The 21,647-nt window shown below is 40.9% G+C and overlaps 1 protein-coding gene across 20 annotated transcripts in view; it reads right to left on the bottom strand.

Moving 5' to 3' along the window:
- The window catches only part of LOC127984353 (protein 4.1), an 80,495-nt gene extending 59,309 nt beyond the window's left edge, over positions 1 to 21,186 (bottom strand). For all 20 annotated transcript variants that reach the window (XM_052586976.1, XM_052586982.1, XM_052586995.1 and 17 more), the window contains exon 1: positions 21,018 to 21,186. The gene's annotated coding sequence lies outside the window, so the exon portion shown is untranslated. The remainder of the gene's footprint in view (positions 1 to 21,017) is intronic.
- Positions 21,187 to 21,647: the final 461 nt, after the last annotated feature.

Here is a 21,647-nt window from a genome sequence, read left to right as displayed (position 1 = left end):
CGGGCCGATGCCAACATTCACACTTCAAACCATTATCAACCGATTCTGCCAATAATACTGTGCATATCTAATGTTTTAATATTTTTATCATATGTTATTAATTAATATCTCATCAAACCATTTTAAATAATACGTTTGTATTAAATAAATAGGCTAAATAAATGAAATGGAAAACAGAATGTGGGAAAATAAAATGGATTTCATGTGGTCCTCAATTAAAAGGTATTTTAACTGTAAAAAAACAAGTTTACATTCATTCTCAAGGTCTGACATGTGAAAAGCATTTCCTTCCCTCGGAAATTAATATTGGGATAATATTGATAAAGGAAAAACTACTGTTTTATAATAATAGTTTTGGCCGTAAAGCCCAGCCCTCTTCTAATGGTCATCAGTGTGTCTGTGTGTGTGTGTGTCTGTGTGTGTTTGTGTGTGTGCGTGTGTGTGTGATCGTGCAGGTGTCCTGCTCTGGCATCTATTGTGTGATCTGGTCTGAATGACATCTAAAGCCATGGATCTCATATCTGTGTGTGACTAAAGCTCTGAAAGCAAACATTTCTCATGATAAGCACACAACAGCAGCACTGCCTCTGCATGAGAGCACACACACATTACAGAGCAATAAAGCCTTGACATTGATTCCTTTTCTATTATTTTGTGATGGGTTGAAATTAAATAAAGTTTGCTATAATCATTTGTTATTTTGTTGAGAAGTTGTTCATAACTAATTGACGCATTAGAGAAATGTAATCTGTTTGAATGATCACAAGATACAACAAGGTAACAAACTGAAGGACGCAAACGTCTTTTGTCTTAGTTTCCTCTTCTGAACATTAGGACTAGATTATGTATGGGAAAAAAACAATGAAAATGCAATGAACAATATATTCACCTTCCCAGTACGTCTGAGCATCATGTAGTAATAATGTACAGAGTTGAGCGTGGCACACAGAAATCACTGATCTTCTGGTTGACTGGCAGCTCTCAGACAGATGCTGTGAGTGCTCGTGTTCGATTCATCGCCTCACACACACACTGAACCGCTCTCATCCGAACCTGACGATGAGACGGCTCTTCATAAAACTACACTATGCACCGGTGTTACATGTGCTGCAGGATTATTGTGCTGGTCAATTTCACAAGTGCCACTTCACTACTCAGCTGGTTTGCAGTTTTGTTGCGATCTCCGCCTACAGAGAAACCTGCTAAACCCTGAACCAGCAGTGTTTCTACGGCCGTCAGTAACTGTGTTAGCAGCTGTTCTGCTGCTCCGCTCACTTCATCACACCAAATCAATGAAGAGAGAAGTGATTCAAGTCACCTGATCCTCTGCTGTCACACACACACCTATAAACTACAACTCTACACTGACAAACACAAAACAACTCCCATCAGTCTTTAAGTTATGATAACTTCTGATTCATTTGTTCAACCAATTAACTACATGGAACTACTATTTTTGCTTACATTAACTTATTGGATCATATAACGTCATATGACATTGCTAAAAAGAACATTATTTGGTGTATTTGGTGTAATGCAATGTGTTTACGAGGTTTAAGGTTCAAAAACACATACTGCACATTATTGTTTCTGTTCTATGCTCTGCCTTTATGAAACACGTCGGTATATATTTTTTAAGCTCATCGTTCTGAAAAGCGAGGTGTGCTCTGATTGGACAGCTATCCAGTGTGTTGTGATTGGACGAATCCCTCAAGTGTATGACGAATATGTTACGCCCCTCACCACACTGTGACATGTCTCCCAGCACAACAAGACAAAACCAATAAAACCATCACAAACAAGGCATTTATAGCATCCAGTGGGGACTGATTACATATTATTATAATACTGATTATTATGTCTTATTACGCGCTGTGTTGTGTATCACACTGCGGAAACATAATGATGGGAGAAACAACGAACAAACTCTACTCTACACTGCTCAAAACTCACGTCTGAACCATCAGTGGATAATTCTTTACATATGTAAACGTACTTACAGACTGTCCTCACAAATATGGAACTGTCCCACTTTACAGAAACAGACAGCAGTTTGACGATCATAAAGAGAGAAGGACAGAATTGGTCTCTGGAGTGATGCTCAGGGAGAGGTCTCTGAGCTCGGCATCATCCCGAACACTGAGCGCTCCTCCCGGAGGAACGGGTCACCGGTGGAGGGATGCTGAAAGACTAGAGAGGAGAAAGCCAAGGCTGATATGATTATTTATAGCTGTTCTCTCCTGGTGGTTGGATACTGTGGTTATTGATAGTGAACTGGCCGTGTTGATTATCGGTGCGTACTCCTCCCAAAATTTGTTAATAAAACTTTACGTCGTAGGCCACTCTCACAGAAACTTTCCTCATCCTCCGTAAAAATGTGCTGCTCACAATATTTGGGTTGAACTGTTCTGGAACAGTGTTGAAATACAACTTAACCACTGATTTCTAGTTGTGTCCTCTTTTGGAAGAACAAAGTAGTTTTGTGAGACTTAAATCACTGGAAATTTTCCACCTTTTTGCAACCCTAATCATGACAGAGGTATGAAAAACACACACACACACACACACACACACACAAACACACACTCTGAGAGCACACAGACACAGAAACAGATTCAGGTCGCTCTAAATCAAGTTACTGTAATGGGTTTACAGCTGCTTTCACCTGCAAAATGTGATTCCAGTGCATAAACACACACACACACACACATATCAGGGACAGACGGTTTGGGTCAACACTCACACACACACTCATGAGGTAATAAACTCAGGCTGCAGGACACTGGAGAGAGGACTGTAACGTGCATGTGTGTGTGTAGCTCATTCATAACCACATCCATCAGTGTGTGTGATCAAGGGAGTGTGTAAATCAGCTTACACAAGACTGCTAGTGATATTCACAAACCCTGACAGTATTCATGAGCTCAACCATCAGGATTTGACTGGATTATTAAAGCAGACCGATATTACTGGTTCAGTACTCAGACCCGCCCACCTGACCCTCATGATGTCAGCACACAGGCTGAAGAAAAACTGAAGAGGTTTTACAAAAATGTGCACTGGTTAGTTAAAGGGGGAGTGAAATGCTATTTCATGCATACTGAGTTTTTTACACTGTTAAAGAGTTGGATTCCCATGCTAAACATGGAGAAAGTTTCAAAAATTAAGTTGTACGTTTGAAGGAGTATTTCTGTTCCAAAAATACTCCTTCCGGTTTGTCACAAGTTTGGGAAAGTTTTTTTCGAGTATGGCTCTGTGTGACGTTAGATGGAGCAGAATTTCCTTATATGGGTCCTGAGGCACTTCTGCTGGAAGAGCGCGCTCCCGTATAGCAGAGCACTGAGAGCACAACAGACTTCACTGATCAGAGCGAGAGCGTCGCCAAATGTCACAAAAGAAGTGTGTTTTTGGTTGCCAGGGCAAGACAACCCTGCACAGATTACCAAAAGAGAAACAGCATTAAGGGACCAGTGGATGGAGTTTATTTTTACAGAGCATCAACGGAGTTGTGCAAGTGTTTTTGTTTGTTCCCTGCATTTCGAAGATGCTTGTTTTACAAACAAGGCCCAGTTTGACGACGGATTTGCATATCGTTTATTTCTTAAGGATGATGCAATCCCAACGAAAAAGGGTCACGATCGTGTGTTGGAACCGCAGGCGGTGAGTAAAACTGCTTCAAATATCTCTGCCTCCTTGTTAGTGCTTCCGCCTCCCATGCCGGAGACCCGGGTTCGAGCCCCGCTCAGAGCGAGTCGTTGCTGCTGCTGCTCTCGTTCAGTTTCAGCCTCGGGATCGGATTCTGGATCATAAATAAACGGCTGAATCTGACTGTAAGCCATGGATTGTTTTGGATGATGTTTTTTTCCTCACGGTAATGTCACAGCTTCCAAACTCTCTCAACGCAAAAGCCTAATGGTGCTCGTGATTCTTTAGCTCCGCCCACACGCCACGCCTCCAGCCGCTCGTGTTTTTCTGGGAAAAATCAGTACAGACCATCTTTCTCTTATGAATATAATAAAACTAAAGACTTTTTGGAGTTATGAAGGATGCAGTACTACTCTATAGGTACTCAAGATTAACAGGATATTGAGTGAAAACGAGCATTTCACCCCCCCTTTAATACTTTATATTTAACGTGTTCGTTTATGCCCAATATTAGTGTCAAACTGTTGGATTTTAAAATAAATCTACTATTGATTTTCACCGTTGACATTAGGGGTGTCCATGGTTAACCGGTTAACCGATTAACTGTTAAAAATTGCGTAACCGAGTGAAACATTTTGCTCGGTTAAGTGACGTCAATGGCGTGCATTGAATTTAGTTGTAATACATTTTTGCACCACCAGAGCGCTCCCAGACATTTGTAATGTCCACAAGAAGAAGTAATTTTTCTAATATGAAGCGGGCAAAAAAAGTACAGCATTGGAGCACTTTAAAATTGAGAGTGACGGGGCAAAATGCAAGTATTGCAATACAGTGCTTAGATATACTTCAAGTACAACCTCGTTGTTGTAATCTCAACAGCCAACACCCGGGCATCATTAGGCCGGTCAGGACACACTGGATGCGTGGCGAAAGCATCACAGCTGCGTGGCGTGTCTGTTTTTAATTCGGCTCCCATGTTAACAGGTTAGAGCTTGCCGACTGCCTGCGTGAGACGCGCGGCTCGACGCGTGCATGCTAGAAATAGAACCGACGCCTTGTTGGAAGCGTTTCCAGGCAAAATATAATAGGAAAATATTTTTATATGTCATTTTGTACACAAATACATATTAATTCATGACATTTTGATATTTGAAAGTCTATAGGTTGACATAAATTCAGATATAAATGTAATTAAAAAAATAATAATAATTATCGATTTTCAAATATTGTACCTGTCAAACATAGTCATAGCCTTAGCGAGGCGGCCGCGGAGCCTGCTTGTTACCTTCGCCTAAACACGGAAAGTTACATAACTATTATAGAGCCTGTTCCTTTATAACATAGCCAAAGGTCGGTGTATATTTGCTTTATACATTTTAGGTTTATTCTCAAATTCAGATTGTGTTAGTGGGCGGGATTATTAGGCAGTTTTAATAGGACAATTTGACCGGAGAGATTAAATTTTGTCGCTTTCGGCCAATGTCCGGAAACTACCGGACAACGGAAACTCTGGCGCACACTATGGTTAACCGAGTATTAACCGCTAAGGGCCTCGGTTAACGGTTAATGAAAAACTTGAAAACGTGCAGCCCTAGTTGACATTTAGACTGATAACTTCCATTCGCAGATGTGGCAGATTTGTCACAGGATGAGTGATATGACAGATACATCCGACTATATATGAACTGTTTTAGATACAGTATTTTATATTTAACGTTAGTTTATCAGTATGTTTGAAAGTGTATTTTTTAGATTATTGGTGATTCCATAGTCTCTCTCTCGTGCACCTGCACGGTTTAAAACACCAGATAGTTCTGCTATGACAAGAACAAAGAGTCTCTCTCTTGCTCCACACATGCACGATAATATCATGTATCGTCGATCTCACGGGCTGACCATATGACGATCTGAAAAATGACCATATCACCCAACACTAACATAATACATCACCAATGCTGACCACTAGCACTGACAGTTTAGGCTGAGGAGGCAGAAGTCAGGAAATGTCCTACAGCTAAAGGACTTTATTCCTTCCTTACATACTGCTTCATAGCTGCTCTTCACCTGCAGCTCACACCTGGCTCGTCTCTCCAGGATCTTCCAAAAGGAAGACGTGGACTTCTTGGCCTTCAAGGAACAGTTTGCAGTAGCAAAGCAAGTGAGAGAAGACCTTTGACTGAAGATCATTTGAAATGTTTCAGGTTCCTGGTCACGCTGGTCAAGGCTGATCCAGTATTTGGATGACCCAGCCAGCTTGGGTGCTTTCACCATTTCCACTGAGCAGGAGAAGGACAGGAGGAAACAACCAAAAGGTGGAGACAGGCAGCAACTCTGGAGGAGGTTTCGTTTGGAGGTCATTACAAAAACATCTCTGATCACTTTTCCTTTTCATTCATTCATTTAATACATTCGTTCAAGTTTTAAATCAGGTAATGGTCCCCTACTTAATGACCTGATGCGTCAGCTTGAGGTGAGGTTTCTGAGCTGGAGGTCCTGGACACTGACCACGAGCAGCTCACGCTCACCTGAGGACGCTGGCAGGTTAATTCCTTCCTGTGGATGCCAGCACGGTTGTGGAGGAGTGATTATCAGCCTTAAGGGCCGTTCACCCCAAGAACGATAACTATAAAGATAACGATATTAGTGTCCACACCAGCGAACGATATTGTCTGTGTATTCTAAGCGCACACTTAGAAATTCTTTAAATTCTGGAGCTCATTACAGCAGGATAGATTCTGATTGGTTGGCAATGTTTTTATCATTCATCAGAAAAAAATCATTCTGAAAGTGATTCCAGAGATATTGTTTCTCTGTGCCTTTATCGTTATAATTGTGGTGTGGACTGAGAAATGTCTTTATCGTTATCTTTATAGTTATCGTGCTTGGTGTGAATGGGCCTTAAGTCCTAGGAATATTAAATGCAAAAACCACAATTGTACACTGTGCCAGTGATTACACAGTCAATGTGTTGTGAATAAATGTTGTTTATATTGATTTACCAAGTTTATGTGCACTCTTGTCATTTTATCTCCCTCTAGAAATGCACAGATAGAAACAAGCGCCTGCTGTGTGCCACGTCTATAATAACACCATGTATCTGTAGCACGCCTGCTCCGTGACACTAGCAGAGAAACATCCACCGATGATGCTACATTCTCCAAACCTGCTGAAGAAACAAACTCATCGACATCTTGGATCACCAATTTTATATTTCTGAGAAGCCTCTCGTCAGTCCACAGCTGCAGCATCTACAAACATCAGCCATTTCTTACTAAGATCAGTGTTGGACAGCTCAGAGACAAACGCTTTCTCTTGTCTTTCGCTGCCCCTTCCAGTTGCCGGGGCTCAGGGTTGCTATGGAGACGGTCAGTTCCTGGTTACGCATGCAGTGTGTGTCATGTCAACTCAGCAGCAATAAAAGAAGGTCACAGCGAGAGGACACACACACACTGGATCTGCACGATCGCACCCGCTGGGCTGGAACAAATTGCCCTCATTTAAGAGTTTTAAATAAACTGGAAACATCCCTGAATACACTCCACTCCAGCGAGAACTGAATTATTCATGACGCGTTTAAACATGCGCATTTGAGGAGTGAGTGTCCCGCGAGTCTGCGACCTCTGTGTGTGTGTGTGTGTGTGTGTGTTTCACGATCTCTCATCAAACAACTCCTGCAGCTCCAACACGCTGCCATCAGGAGAATCACTGCATCATATCAAAGAAGATCGAGATTCAGCAGAAAACCTGACAGAAAGCTCAAGATATTAATAATATAATGTTACATGCAATGATTGTAACACTGAATCTGATTACCATTCTGTTCTACTGTCTGAAAACCACTCAGCTATCAGACTAGATTTTAGATAGTAGGAAATAAAAATGAAATTGTTTTTATAGGTTCACTGGACTAACACCTTTCCATTCATATTTAATATGCCAATAACACTCAATTGTTACACTTTAACCGCAACAATCCTAACAGATGTAGTTCAGTTTTGACTCCAATCCTGATGGGGTTTTTTGGGATTTTACCCCAATCCTCTTGACTTGCATTATTCCAACAAAGATGCAATTACAACTGCATTCAGACAATATTTTAATGATTTTTGTATGCTGCAGTTTTAATATTTTAAAACAAATGGAATTTATTTGAAATAAATACAGTAAATGGGCCTGAAAGCTCAAGCATCATCATCATATTTGGGGTTTAGGGCAACAGAATATTTCACAATCCCTGAAAATATCAAAATATCTGAAAGTTTCAGCAAAAAAATAAATGCCGCAAATGCGGTTTAACATGGTTTACATTCCAAAACCTAGTGAGATGCCCATGAAGACCGCCTCTATAGCCATCACTGATAGAGAGAGAGGGGGGGGGGGGGGGCGAGAGAGGGAGAGGGGGGGGGGAGGGAGAGCGAGAGAGGGAGGGAGAGAGAGAGAGACAGAGAGAGAGGGAGAGGGAGAGAGAGAGAGAGGGAGAGGGAGAGCAAGAGAGAGACAGAGAGAGAGGGAGAGGGAGAGCAAGAGAGAGACAGAGAGAGAGGGGGAGAGAGAGAGGGAGAGCGAGAGAGACAGAGATAGAGGGAGATAGAGGGAGAGCGAGAGCGAGAGAGAGAGCGAGAGAGAGAGAGGGGGAGCGATGATATTTTTCCCAGGACAGTGACCTGAAAATGTCACTGCAATGAGCTCAGTGGAAAAAACTTCATCCAGTGTGACAGAGGAAACACAAGAAATGTTGTCCTGCAGGATTCAAAGCACAGAGCAGAATATGTGAGCACAAATTTCTCTTTATGGAGAAACATCATTAAACTGGGCTCAGATCCAAAGTCTAGTGACTCTTTCAATGTTGAAGGACTTGTATTGTTGAGATCTGATCCCCCTGAACTGCTTCACACGGCTCTAGTGAAGAGTGAAGTTAACCAGCTGACAGCTGGACTGATCTCAGTGGACATCTTGAGCTGATCAATGAGAGGAAGACCGATGTAAACACACACACACACAATCACATCAACGCTCGAGCGGCTCCAGCGTGAGATCAGCAGCCGAACACTTCCAGCTGTTTGGATGGACCTGCTCTCTGACATGATGACATCATCCGAGGCGGTGCTGGGACACACGTGGATCCACCGAGGACTGGAGGACTCAGACACAAGAACACGAGTCAAGGGTGTGAGTCCAGATGCACACAGCTCAGATCAGCACTGATCTTGACCGTCTTTTTAAACTTCCAACACTGATGAACCTATCAGCTAAAGATGTGCATCAGGAAAAGAGGAGCTCAGCTCAAAGAAACCCCTCTTCCAGCACCACAGGGAGATTCTCCCAGAGTTTACGAACATTAACAACCCTCTACACTGCAAACATTAAAAACTTAGCTTTTTATTTTCAAGAAATCTACTACTAGTAGAGCTCAGATTTGTTCATCATCCACCCGTTCCAGGTGGACATACAGACATTTGTTAATGAGGTTTAAGAGGAAAATCATCCCATGAGCAAACACTTTTTGTAATCTGTGCTGCCATCTGTCCCACACAGCCTTGTGAAAAAAAACCTCTTCAAAATGTTCATATCGTCCATTTGGCATCCGTCTGATTCCAACATCAGAGATTACAGAGGAGCCCAACACAACATCAATCACATTATGAAAAGCTCCAGTGTGTCACTCCTGAGCCATCAAACACCATTCAGATCTACAGATGTGCTCAGAAACAGTCCTGATGCCATTCTGTTTGATGTCTTACAGCTGCTGTGTGTCTCATTTGTTTGCATAAACACCATAATATGCTTGCAGATATTTAGGAAACAGGTTAAGATCACATGCTTGTTTGTTGCCAGTTATTCTGCTTTGAAATGTCTTTTTGTTTTGGTTTGTGGGACTCCACCCGGGTTGCCAAGTTGGTGGAAAACACAGCGTACTGCAGCCATGGAAGCCAGCAAACGAACTGGGTCAGAGGTCACAGATACTACCGGATCTAAAACAGATAAATCAACTCATCGCCTTACAGCGCTTCCTCAATCTGGCGACCGAGTCTGAGGAGGGGCGGAGAAACAATATTTTGAGTTTGGACTGCTATAGTCATTTCAGCTGCCAGCTGTCAGGATTACATGCATTTACTGATGTTCGGTGAAATTTCACAGGCAAAATCCAGTCATTCCCATCAGAGTTCTCATGACTGGGAATTTTACACAAGGATGAAAAATGTTTGATATGTTTGAGTCACTCATGCAAATTCACTACACGGACCAAAATCCTGGTCTGCTTGGTTTGAATCAAAATGACTGAAGCAAACATAACGACCACAAAAAAAAGATATGATTCTCATGATCAAGGTTGACAAGCTGCCAGCAAAATACGTTTTTTCATGTCTTTCTCTCTAATCTTAACTTGCAGAACACAGTATTTATGGCCATTTATATATATACTATATTACTGTGTAATGACCATTCAGTGTTTGGTAGAGACAGATCTGACACCAGAGAAAACGAGTCACAAACCAGAGCATGTGTCAAGTTCACACTGGTTTGAGATTTGAGAGAGGAACAGCAGAATAAAGCTGTTCACATAGAGGCCTGATCAGCCCTGACAAGGAGAAAATCAGACAAAGAGATCACACACACACACACACACACACACACACACACACACACACACACACACACACACACACACACACACACAGAGCATGGATTGAGATGTGCTGTCAGCTCTGAATGCCTATTGTGCTCCGCTCTGGTCTCTCGTTAGTGCAGCGAGCGGAACGAACTGGTCTCACTGGGAGGGCTTCAGCGCCACACAGGTGCACACATCACCTCAGTAACCCTTCACCGAGGTAAACTTGAGTTCAGCTTACTGCACACACACACACACACACACACACACACACACACAGCTTTCATTTCTGCCACGTCATCATCACCAAACAGAGCTGCAGAAATAAACCAGCTCACACTCAAGACATCTGTGTTTACAGGACACCCCAAATCTTCAGGATTTGAATAGAAACATGATAGAAATACACAGAAGTCCCTGGTCAGAAACACAGTCAATCTTAACATTATTTATTTAGTGGGGAAGAAATAAAAGTGATCTCACTACATGCTTAGATTTGATCAAATTGTGCACTCATGATTTTTCCAGAGTATCTTTTGCTGCTGAACTATCCACTAACTTAATTTATAATAGTATCTTTATCACAGATTTTGTTCATTTGTTATTTTTTCTTTAAAACTAAGTTTTCTATGTTTAGCAGATTTTAGAATTCACAAAAGAATGATGTGATCAACACACAGAAGTTTTAAAAACTGATCTGTGCTGCATTGGATTGGGATCGAATCCCTTCTGAAAATAAAGGTATGGAGATCAGATGTAGATGTGCAGATCTGAACACACAATCATCACGTGATCATCACCGTTCTGGAGAGAGCTGCAGTCAAAAGATGCATTTTAACACTTCCACATCCAGTGTCGATGGGTTTTGGCTAAACATTTGAAATAAGGTCTGTGGTTACTAAAAGCTGTTTCATTCTTGGTCATTACATATACTGTAATCCATAAAAAGCTAACTATTTCTAAGTACAAGTGCTTCATTTCTCCCTCCAGAGCCTCCTCCAGTCCAGACAGATCCAGCAGCACTCTTCAGGACACGAGCGAGCCACTCTTTCAACTGCTATCAAGCACCGTGATCTGAGGAGCAGCACATTTTATCCAGATGACTTCTTCTCTTGTGCTTCAGGTGAAAGGTTGGCTCTCTAAACTGGCGTCCTGCGGATAAGCCGTTTTTAACTACGCTTGGGAGCGGGCCAAACCCCGAGCCGTTCCTCTGCTCTCCTTCTAATCAGTCTGAAAGAACAGCTGATCCGCTCTGGTACGCTCTTACTGTCACTGAGTGAGCTGTACATGTCATTCAGACAGCTCATCAGACCCCATCTTCATGAGATCCACTGGTTTGGTGAGAGCTGAACTGGACTGAAGTCTTGCTGCATGATGTAACACCAGTAGCTCTCACAGAGATATTCCCACAACCCTTCCGAATGGTTAAGCAATCACTGTCCCAGCATGCCCCAGAGTCCAACAGGAAACGCACCCTCAGACCTGTCCCCATTTCCACCCAGCTTATTAAACACCAGAGCAGAACGCTTCAGTGCAGTGATGTGAGAGGAAACACTGCTCTCAGCAACAGCTGCTATTAAAAACTCAGGCTATGAAGACAATGATGGTTTATTATGGCACTTTTGAATCGGTCATATATATATATTTTTCACTGTTTTAGAGGTTTAATTAAAGGGTCACTGAACACCATTTGAGCACGGGTTAGTTCACACTACATGGTGTGCAGAGGAGCGGAGGGGGAAGAGAGGAGACAGACAGTTTCAGTTCACCCCATCCAGTTAAAAACACCGATAAATGCACAGCCATTCACACTCTGCGTCGAAAACATATATAATGCGCTTGCACCGCTGATAACATTTAAAGCTTATTCTGTGGCGTTTATATAAAGCTTTTGATGGGTTGTGTCAAGGAGCTGTAAAACTGGTTACTCATGACAGAATCGCATTTGTGCCAAACTCTTATTACAAAACGAAAGAGCAAACGCTCTCTTTCGATCCATGAGTGTTTCTCTCAGTTAATGTGTGGGACGTCATCTCAGTCTCAAGCGTCTGTTACAGCAAATCAGCACATGCTGCTGTGAATAATTAAGCGAAGCGTCTTCTCATAGGATAAGAACACACAGTCTCATTAATAATTTAATACACACCGATGTGTCAATGTACTACAGTCACAAATACAGTGACATCAACACAATGTAGATTTTAAACCCGGACGATGAAAATGGCACACAAAAAGATCTTAAAATTAACCAGTTTTCTCCAACAATTAAAATTAAAAGATGCTAACTTTGTCTTCTATGATATGCAACACAAACACAAGCTAAAGTCTCTTTAAAAGCAGTCTGGAGTTTCATGACCCTTTAAATTGTAATTAGAGCCCAACCGATATATCGGCCGGCCGATATTTTCGGCTGAATATGAGCTTATTGCATTTAAATCTGCATCGGCGTTTATAACGGCCGATGAAACATGAGAAACAGAGTCTCATGCTTCTCTCATGTTATGAGTGTTGCATAGTTTGCCCACCAGAGGGAGCTCTGCAGTTGAAGAGAGTCTGCAACTCCACTATAGAAGAAAGCGATCAGCCAAGCCACAAGAGATGTACTGTTTATACGGTGAGTCTGTCATTCGTCATGTGAGATGATTTAGTTCATACTAGGGATGTCAACGATTAATCGATGATCGATTAATTGTCGATAAGAGATGCAATCGATTAAGGCTATCGATGGTCGGTTAACCGATTCAATGTTGGGCTGCGTGCGGCTCATGCGCACTCAACACGTGCGAGCGGCTGTGAGTGACGGTGACGATATATAAAAGCATCATCATTCATTCACAATGTACAAATTAAGCTTTTAATGTGATTTAAACTTTAAAGTACATTAAAATAGAAACAACATAAAAGTTCTTCAACATTAAATGCAATAGAAATGTAGTTACTAATCATTTCATCAGATAACTGTTTTATATCGTGCGCTTTGCAGGGCTGCGGGACACAGTGACAGGACAGGTTGTCTATTCATTCCTACAACTTGTTAATTCATTCCTACGAATTATTAATGTGGCAATTGTCCATGTTTCATTAATTTTGTTCCCTAAATAACCCATGATTTAAGTGAAATAAGGGAACAAATTAATAAATCGAACGAATTCTTAATTCATGAAATCTTTAATTTCCCTTCCCATGTTTACCACAGTAAGAGATGCGAAAACAGTTATTTAAAGCGAAAGATAATAAAATAAACCTGGGAAATTAGAGGGTTAGACTATGAATATTTAGGAAAAGAAACAATGCCTAAATATAGCCTACTGAATTTGTGGAAATTCGTGACCAACCGGCAAACCAGAACAAAGCCGCGTAAATGAAGACTATGGGGTCCAAAAGCATGGTCGCGAGCTAACATTTTCCAGTTAACCTATTATTCCTCTAATAAACAAAGCTTTTATACCACACTTGTCATAATCAGATCTTATCATTTCTAAATAAATAATTGCTGGATTCAAAACAGCGATTAATAGGCGCTGTGACCGACACATTCCTGGAGCATTCACTGCTGTCACTAAACGGTGACGCCGAGCATCGTTCACAAGTTTCTGCATGGACCTGACTAGGGCACAGGTTCTAAGCCCTGGGACAAAATGGGATGTTTTAAGGAAAATTTATAGCCTACTAAGTAATAGGCCCAACATAAAAATAACAATTTGTTTTCATGTTTTTTTTTTTTTTTTAAATAGGCTATGCGAAATATATCCGACTTAAATAGGCTAATTAAGATTAACGGATTTAAAACAGAAGTGTGGGCGCTCCATAAGTTCACAAAAAAAAAGGATGACAACGTATTCTGTTTGTTTGCTTTATTTTAAAAGAGCACAAATCTTCTGTTTTTATTGTGAGTGTGCACAAATGAAAGTAAACACTTTTGCGGAAAATATATATATTTTTCTTCTGTCTCAGCTGTTTCGATCGCCCCGGAGCCTGCTGCACACGTATATTCTAGCGATTCAAACTTTCATCGCAGTCTGTTCATTATCAAAATAAAATAGTCAACTAAACATTTAAAAGGTTACACTGGTCAGTTTAAATAGACCGTAGTATACCGGTCCTCTCTGCTGTTCCAAGGACGTTTTTGCTCATATGAAGAGGATCATCTTTTCCGTCTATATGCGAATGCGTGTTAAGTACAAGCCTAGTTTACATTATAAATAATAGTTTAACATTCAAATACATTGCGAATATGGAAACATTTCGATTTGTGCCGAATGAGACATGAGCAATAACCTCCAAATAAATCTGGCCAAAGCCGCGCTCGCTCATCCTCGTGTGCACGCATGCACTGTCACGATCTAATGCACTGTATGCCGGATTTAAAAAATCTGACATTTTCTAGGACAGAATCCAGCAGGATCAAATTAATGTGAGCAACAGTGTGTTTTGGTGCAGCAGCGCCGATGTAGTTCACTTAATGTGCAGCGCAGTCACACGCGCTCCACATTTCGGATAATTTTATACAATAATGTCAGTTGAAAACATTGCAATTGTGCTTTAAAATACAACAACGAGCAGCACAAAACCATTTAAAGAGGCGCATTCAGCGTTCTCCGTGCGGGATTGGAAACTGTCAACAAAGTAAAATGACCTCAAAAGTATGGCGCGCTCTCTTCATTTTATCAAATGATCATAATCGCATCTATTCATTTTATAATCCTGCTACTAGCATTTTATTCAGACTAAAACCTCTTTAATTCAAGTGAGAAAGCGTTTTGTGTGTGTGTGTGGCTTTTGCACATCCTGTCATACCGCTGACTGCGTGCCTGCAATAGACGCATTTTACAGTATTATGGTTAACGATTAATCGATTAATTGATCGTTAATTTAAACGACGATCGATCATGGAAATAATCGAAATTTGACATCCCTAGTTCATACACTGTATACAAAAATGCTGTGGTAGTTCTAGCTAACGGTCCTATCATTATCACTTCTAAATATTCTGTAACATCACTTACAGCCGCTAATGCATTGCTATATTATATAAGCCACAAAGCTAATACCATGTTTATCAGTGGAAGAGCGCGAACGTTAATAAGAGGTCAAACTATAACTTTAGTTTTTATCTTATTCTAAATATATCTGCAGTGTTTCCCACATAATGACCGCGTAAGGGGCCGTTCACATATCGCGCCTAAAAATGCGTGGAAAACGCTAGGCGCGCCGCTTTCTGCTTCTTTCCAAATCGCTCTGGCAGAAGCGCTCCTGAGGCGTCTGCCTTTGCTAAGAAACCATGACATGCTCTCTCCATGAAGAGGCGGAAATTTCAGCAAAGGATAAATGGATTTGCAGCACTAAAAATCGCTCGCAGTAGCTCTGCTACTAAATTTATTTCAAAATGGCAATCCATATACAGCTATGAACAGCTGTTCCTTCATCTTGGCTCAGTTTTCAACGTTGTTACGGGAAAGGATGACGCTGATTGGTTAGTTCTTGTCACATGACCCGCGGTGCGCTTGCGGCATTCTGAAAAGTTTAGATGTTTTGGTAACACTTTAGAATAAGGTTCCATTAGTTAATGTTAGTTAATGTATTAATTAACATGAACAAACAATGAATAATACATTTATTACTGTATTTATTCATCTTTCTTAATGTTAGTTAATGAAAATACAGTTATTCATTGTTAGTTCATTGTAATTCACAGTGCATTAACTAATGTTAACAAGCACAACTTTTGATTTAAATAATGCATTAGTAAATGTTGAAATTAACATGAACTAAGACTTATAAATGCTGTAGAAGGATTGTTCTTGCTTAGTTCATGTTAATTAATACATTAACTAACATTAACTAATGGAACCTTATGCTAAAGTGTTACCGATGTTTTTAACTCGATGCGGTGGGGACGGGCTATCGTTACTATCAAAAAACGGGCGCGTCGCACCGCGTGCTCGTCGCTTCCCTGCACAAAGAGAAGAGGAGAAGATATACGGGTCCGTTGTGAATGTGTCTGTGAGAGCAAATATAGTGTAGTTACAGTAACTACAGTAGGTGCGTCAGAAATGATTAAACCAGAGGGGACATGTAAATAAATGTGAGCTGAACACGGGCTTTTTTTCTTTCTTTTTCTTTTTTACAGATTGTTTCAAAGCAGCTTTACAGACATAACAGGACAATTTTGTAATAATATTGTTAAATATAAGTAGGTAATAGGTCATACCTATCGCTTGACAAATAATATATATATATATATATATATATATATATATATATATATATATATATATATATATATATATATATATATATACATATATATATATATTATAATTTTATAAATTTTTGCCTATGTAGGAGATCCCTGTTTATTATAATTCTAATTCTAATAATGACATGATTAATGATACATGGTGATATTATGATATTATCGGTCGGACTCTATTTGTAATCGGGTGTCTAATCAGTTGAACGGTCTGTTTTAATCTCTGTGGACTGGGTAAGATGATTTACATAAATGTTTTATAAAAAATTATTAAAAAATCGTCTACATGAATAACTTTTAAAAGATTTAATCAATCTTCTAAAATCTACATCAAATAAATTACTTTCATTTTTGACAAACAAAATGCTGCAAAACAGACGTGTATTTAGTAGTTTAAATGAAAGCATTGATATATAAAGTGTGTGATGAATTCTTTGGGTGGGTTGTGGTGAAGAGCTCAAATGAAATCTCTGCAGGTCATGTGTTCCTCCAGAGAAGCAGACGAGCGTCTGTGTTTCATTATGTTCAGTGCAGCACATGCAGACTTCACATAAGCCCCTTTCACACTGCCATTCCGGCAAATACAGGGGTAAAGTGTTCCTGTAATTGTTCCCTGGTCGCTAGATTTTGCACTTTCACACTGCCAGTGATGACCCGGTATATGTGCGTGCTTTCACACACAACCCTTGAAGATCCCGTAACGACACGTGACATCAGCGCGTGACGTGTAATGTACGAGTCGACAACGCTAGGCACGTTATACTTTAACTGAAGCAAGCAAACGATCTCTGAGTCAGTGCGGAAAGTGAGGAACTAACTGATCTCTGCTTCATTACAGTTTGCACATATGTTTTCGTCGCGAATGTTGATCTTCCTTCAAAACAGCCGGTAAAAGAGTCGCGCGATAACGCGCGTCATCACTTCGATACCGAATTAGATCTGGCTTTTGTTCACACAGCGCTCGTTCCGGATCGATTACCGCAATGTTACTATGTCCCCGACCCGGGTTCGATTCGGTAATCAATTCCGGGACGTGGTTGCTTTCACACAGAAGGCGACCAGGCAATGTTACGGGAATATTGCGGGTCCGACGTGCAGTGTGAAAGGGGCTATACACACTGCTAATTCTCTGACACTCCATACTATACAGAACATTTCAGTTATATGACTGGGTAATGTGACTGAGCTGATGTTGTTTATGATGCTTGTGTCTGTATGAAGAGACATGTATCTCTGTCCAGTTAATGATAAGTCAAAGGGTGATGTCAGCTGGGACGCTCAGAGACCCAGAGCACATAGACAACAAACACCCACAACTTCTGACAGACAGCTCTCCAGACCTCGCTGCAGGCACCTGAACACTGCTCCCAGAGATCACATGAAAATATCAGGTCATCCCAGATCTACAAGAGCTTGTTTCTACATCAGATTTGGAGAAATATGACATTGCATCAGTGTCTCAGCAATGGATGCTCTGCAGTGAATGGGTGCCGTCAGAATTAGAGTCTGATAAAAACATCACAATAATCCACAGCACTCCAGTCCATCAGACCAAAGATTAAACAAATCCAGCATTTAGACGCTTTTAACTAAAATATGAGTCCATGATCCATAATAACACTTCCTCCAGTGAAAAAGTGCTACGTTCTGAATCAGGAGAGAAATCTGCACAGATCAAGCAGACAGTATGTGTCTGGATTTTGATGCGAGAGACAACATGAGATGGACTTTATTATGGATTATAGACTCATATTATAGCTGGAAGCTCTCATTCCACTGGTGAACAGGGGAGGGAATGATAACATTTCTCCAAATCTGTTCCCATCAGGAAATAAACTCATGGCACAGAAATGCTAAATGTTTTCCATAAATGTGCAGCTTAGATGAAAACAGCTTCAGTGATGCTCTAATGAAACTATAGGTTTGTGTTGCAGGGTGACATGTGGGAGACCCAAACAACGCAGTTAAGATCTGTCACAGTTACCAAGCAGAAGAAAAGGATACTTCGTGCTAATAGAGTAACATCAACCTGAAGCAGATCAGATGAAATTAACTTCAATTATACAGCACTGTAGCTGTGATTTCTATTAAACCAAAAACAAAACTGACTAGCATGCAGCATTCTCCCAATGCAGTGAACAACCAGTCTAAAAACACAAGCTAACAAACCAAAACAGTGACAATGATTTTCACACTTAAACCATGGCCCATGTGCACTTATGACACACGAGTGAAGATGCACAGCAGACCGGATGTGAAATTGTGTGTGTGTGTGTGTGTGCGCACTGCAGGGACGCTGCACAGGTCTGACAGATGGTCTGGGGATAAAGCTTCACCGGTGGACTCAGGGAGCAGAAAACTGTCCAATTGGGGGTAAAACCTTCACAGCTCACCCAATAGAGATCCATACTCCACCAAAACCCTGACACTCGAGCACACACTAATAATCCCTTCAATCGGGTGCCGCGGTCCACATGACGTGTCGTTTCACATGGTCAAAACTAGCCCTGAAGTCCTGCGACAGTGTAATGGGAATGAAACCGTGCATTCACTCTTTTAGTGGCTGTTTCTTGTCAAATATTAGCACATACACACATCACATGATCCACACTGACACTTACAAATGCAAACATCTTCTACTGCGATACAGAGCTGCACATGCATTAGACAGAACTAGAAAGAAGCTTTACAACAGTGTGATTCACACAGGAAAAACAGTCTGCATCACACCATCACATGCACTTTGAGAAGAAGCACTGTTTCATACTGTGTGCACGGTGTGATGAGAGTATCTGCTTGTGTCCCGTGCAGTCCGGGTTAAGATCCCGCGCTGCATGCAGAAACACTAACTCACACTGCATGATCTGGTGCACAACAGACATCAAATGATTCATTCCATCAAAAAAGTTATATCAAAATAACTCCATTTATTAACATTTATTTTAATAAAATAAAAATGTACACATACTAAAAAAAAAAAACCCTCAAATATTTTATTAGTTTACTTGCATGTCATTTGACCATGAATCAAGAACAGAGAACTAAAGACCTCCGAGGGACTTTCAGGAAATATTTTAAATCAAAAGTGTTCGGCGCCAAAATCACTGGCCATAAAACAAGATAGCTCACCCATAAATACATCTACTCACCCTCGTGTTGTTTCTTTCTTCTGTTAAACACAAAAGTATATTTTGAAGAATCTGGGTAACCACACAGTTGACGGTAGCCATTGACTTCCATGGTATGGAAAAAATATGTTTTAGAAGTCAGTGTGGACAAGCTGTTTGGTTACTATCATTCATCAAAAAGTTGTCTTGTGTGTTCAGCAGAAATAAATTCATATGTTTGAAACAATCTGAGGGAGAGGAAATATGACAGAACTTTCATCATTTATTCTGGGTGAACGATCTGCTCCAGCACTTTGGTGAAGGGTCAACTAAAGAAATTAGGACTGGCCTTCAGAACAAAAAAAGGCCAGGCTGTCCATAATGCCTGCCAAAAAAACAACAGTTACTATCTTTAATGTTTTTAAATCGTGTAAACCTACTACATTTTTAAACAGAGTATGAGCTTCAGAATAAAATAACAGGAAACGCATTTCAGACATTTTTGGCGCGTTCCAGCATTCATACGAATTTTAAAATATCTCCAATGTTATGATGACACAAGTATTACTAACAGGCTTGCAGCAACTACATTTTTAAAGTAGAGAAAAAAATAACAACAGCTTTGAGGCGTGCTTTTTTCGGTGAAACGTGCTTGCGACGCGAATAAAGCGACGTTTCGTCGCGTCGCTCGCAGTGTGTGATGTAAAAAGAGCACATCTGGACTGAAGCTTTGGCGTCAGAGAAACGCTCGCGCACACGCACACACACAGGGCTGTGAGCCTCGCGTCAGCCACGTGCCACTGAAATTTAACCTCAAACAAAAACACGGTAAGAGGATTTTAACGGCTTCCAGTCGCTTGAAAATGCGCTGATGTTATGCAGCGTCACATCCAGATGAGTGAAGCAGTTAAAGAGTTCAGGCGGGTAAAGCGCTGTTAAAGCAGACAAACAGCAGTGATCGGTGTAAACATCTCGACTGGAGATTACATCGTTACATAAAGACGCCATATGGGATTTGAGAACTGTCCATATGTCACATGTGCAGCGCACACATTTACTGTAACGGAACACACGTCGGGTTCGCTGGATTAACGACATTTCCAAACACCACAGCAATGCGAACAGCCCACGACGGGCTGTAAATCATCGTTACACGATTCATTCGAGACACAGATTCACAGAGTGACCATCCCAAACACTGCCCGCCAGAAAGAAGCCTCACTGTTGAGTTAATCGAGTATTAATCTCGCAGCTATCGGCGTTATCTTTTGAACGACGTGACATCAGACTAACGGCTCATAATAAAATTCTCCTCAGTCAGCTCCTTGTGGAATCAGCTTTTGGAAATATACGCACACAAAAACACTGCTGATATGATTAAAAACAGTCAAAATCGCCGTACCTTTTGCAGTCTAGACGCGCTCGGCGAAACTTTGAGGATGTGGTCTCCGGTTAAAGAGCCTCCGACAGTTTCAGAAATGTAAAATTGAAATTCCCACACCGAAATCTTTCTGGGAGAAAAGCCAACGTAGTGAGACATGCGAACCCTCCCCTCTACGAGCGCACTGGAGCCCGCCTCCGCGTCGCTGATTGGCTAGCGGAAATCGAACTCGAGGTGTCATTGGCGGGACTCGCTGTCTGTTTGAAATTCTCGCATTCAATTGGTGGGCTTTGAGAGTTGTTTATAATAAGGATGTTGACTACAAAAGGAACCTCGACGAAGACTGAGGACTTAAAGAGAAACAGCGCTCACTAGTGGATATGATTAAAGCAACACGAGAAGAAAACTAGATAAAAAGAAGAAAACAGTGAAGAAATCTTTAACTTATTATTATTTTTTTGTATCTGTACAGTTGTTACACAGTCTTGAATTTACCATACAATTATTGTAACTGTAAAATAAACATAGATTAAACATGGAATCTCGTCCAAACTGAGTAGAAACCATTATGTCCTTCTGTTTCATTTCTTTAATGCCGATGGTGTAAATACCATGTTAAATAGTAGCATATATAGTAAAGGGGATGTTCAC

Source organism: Carassius gibelio, chromosome B20 (assembly GCF_023724105.1).
Source record: "Carassius gibelio isolate Cgi1373 ecotype wild population from Czech Republic chromosome B20, carGib1.2-hapl.c, whole genome shotgun sequence".
In the NCBI taxonomy this organism is placed as follows: Eukaryota; Metazoa; Chordata; class Actinopteri; order Cypriniformes; family Cyprinidae; genus Carassius; species Carassius gibelio.
Note: the sequence above shows the minus strand (reverse complement) of the source record. Positions and strands in the feature narration are given on the sequence as shown.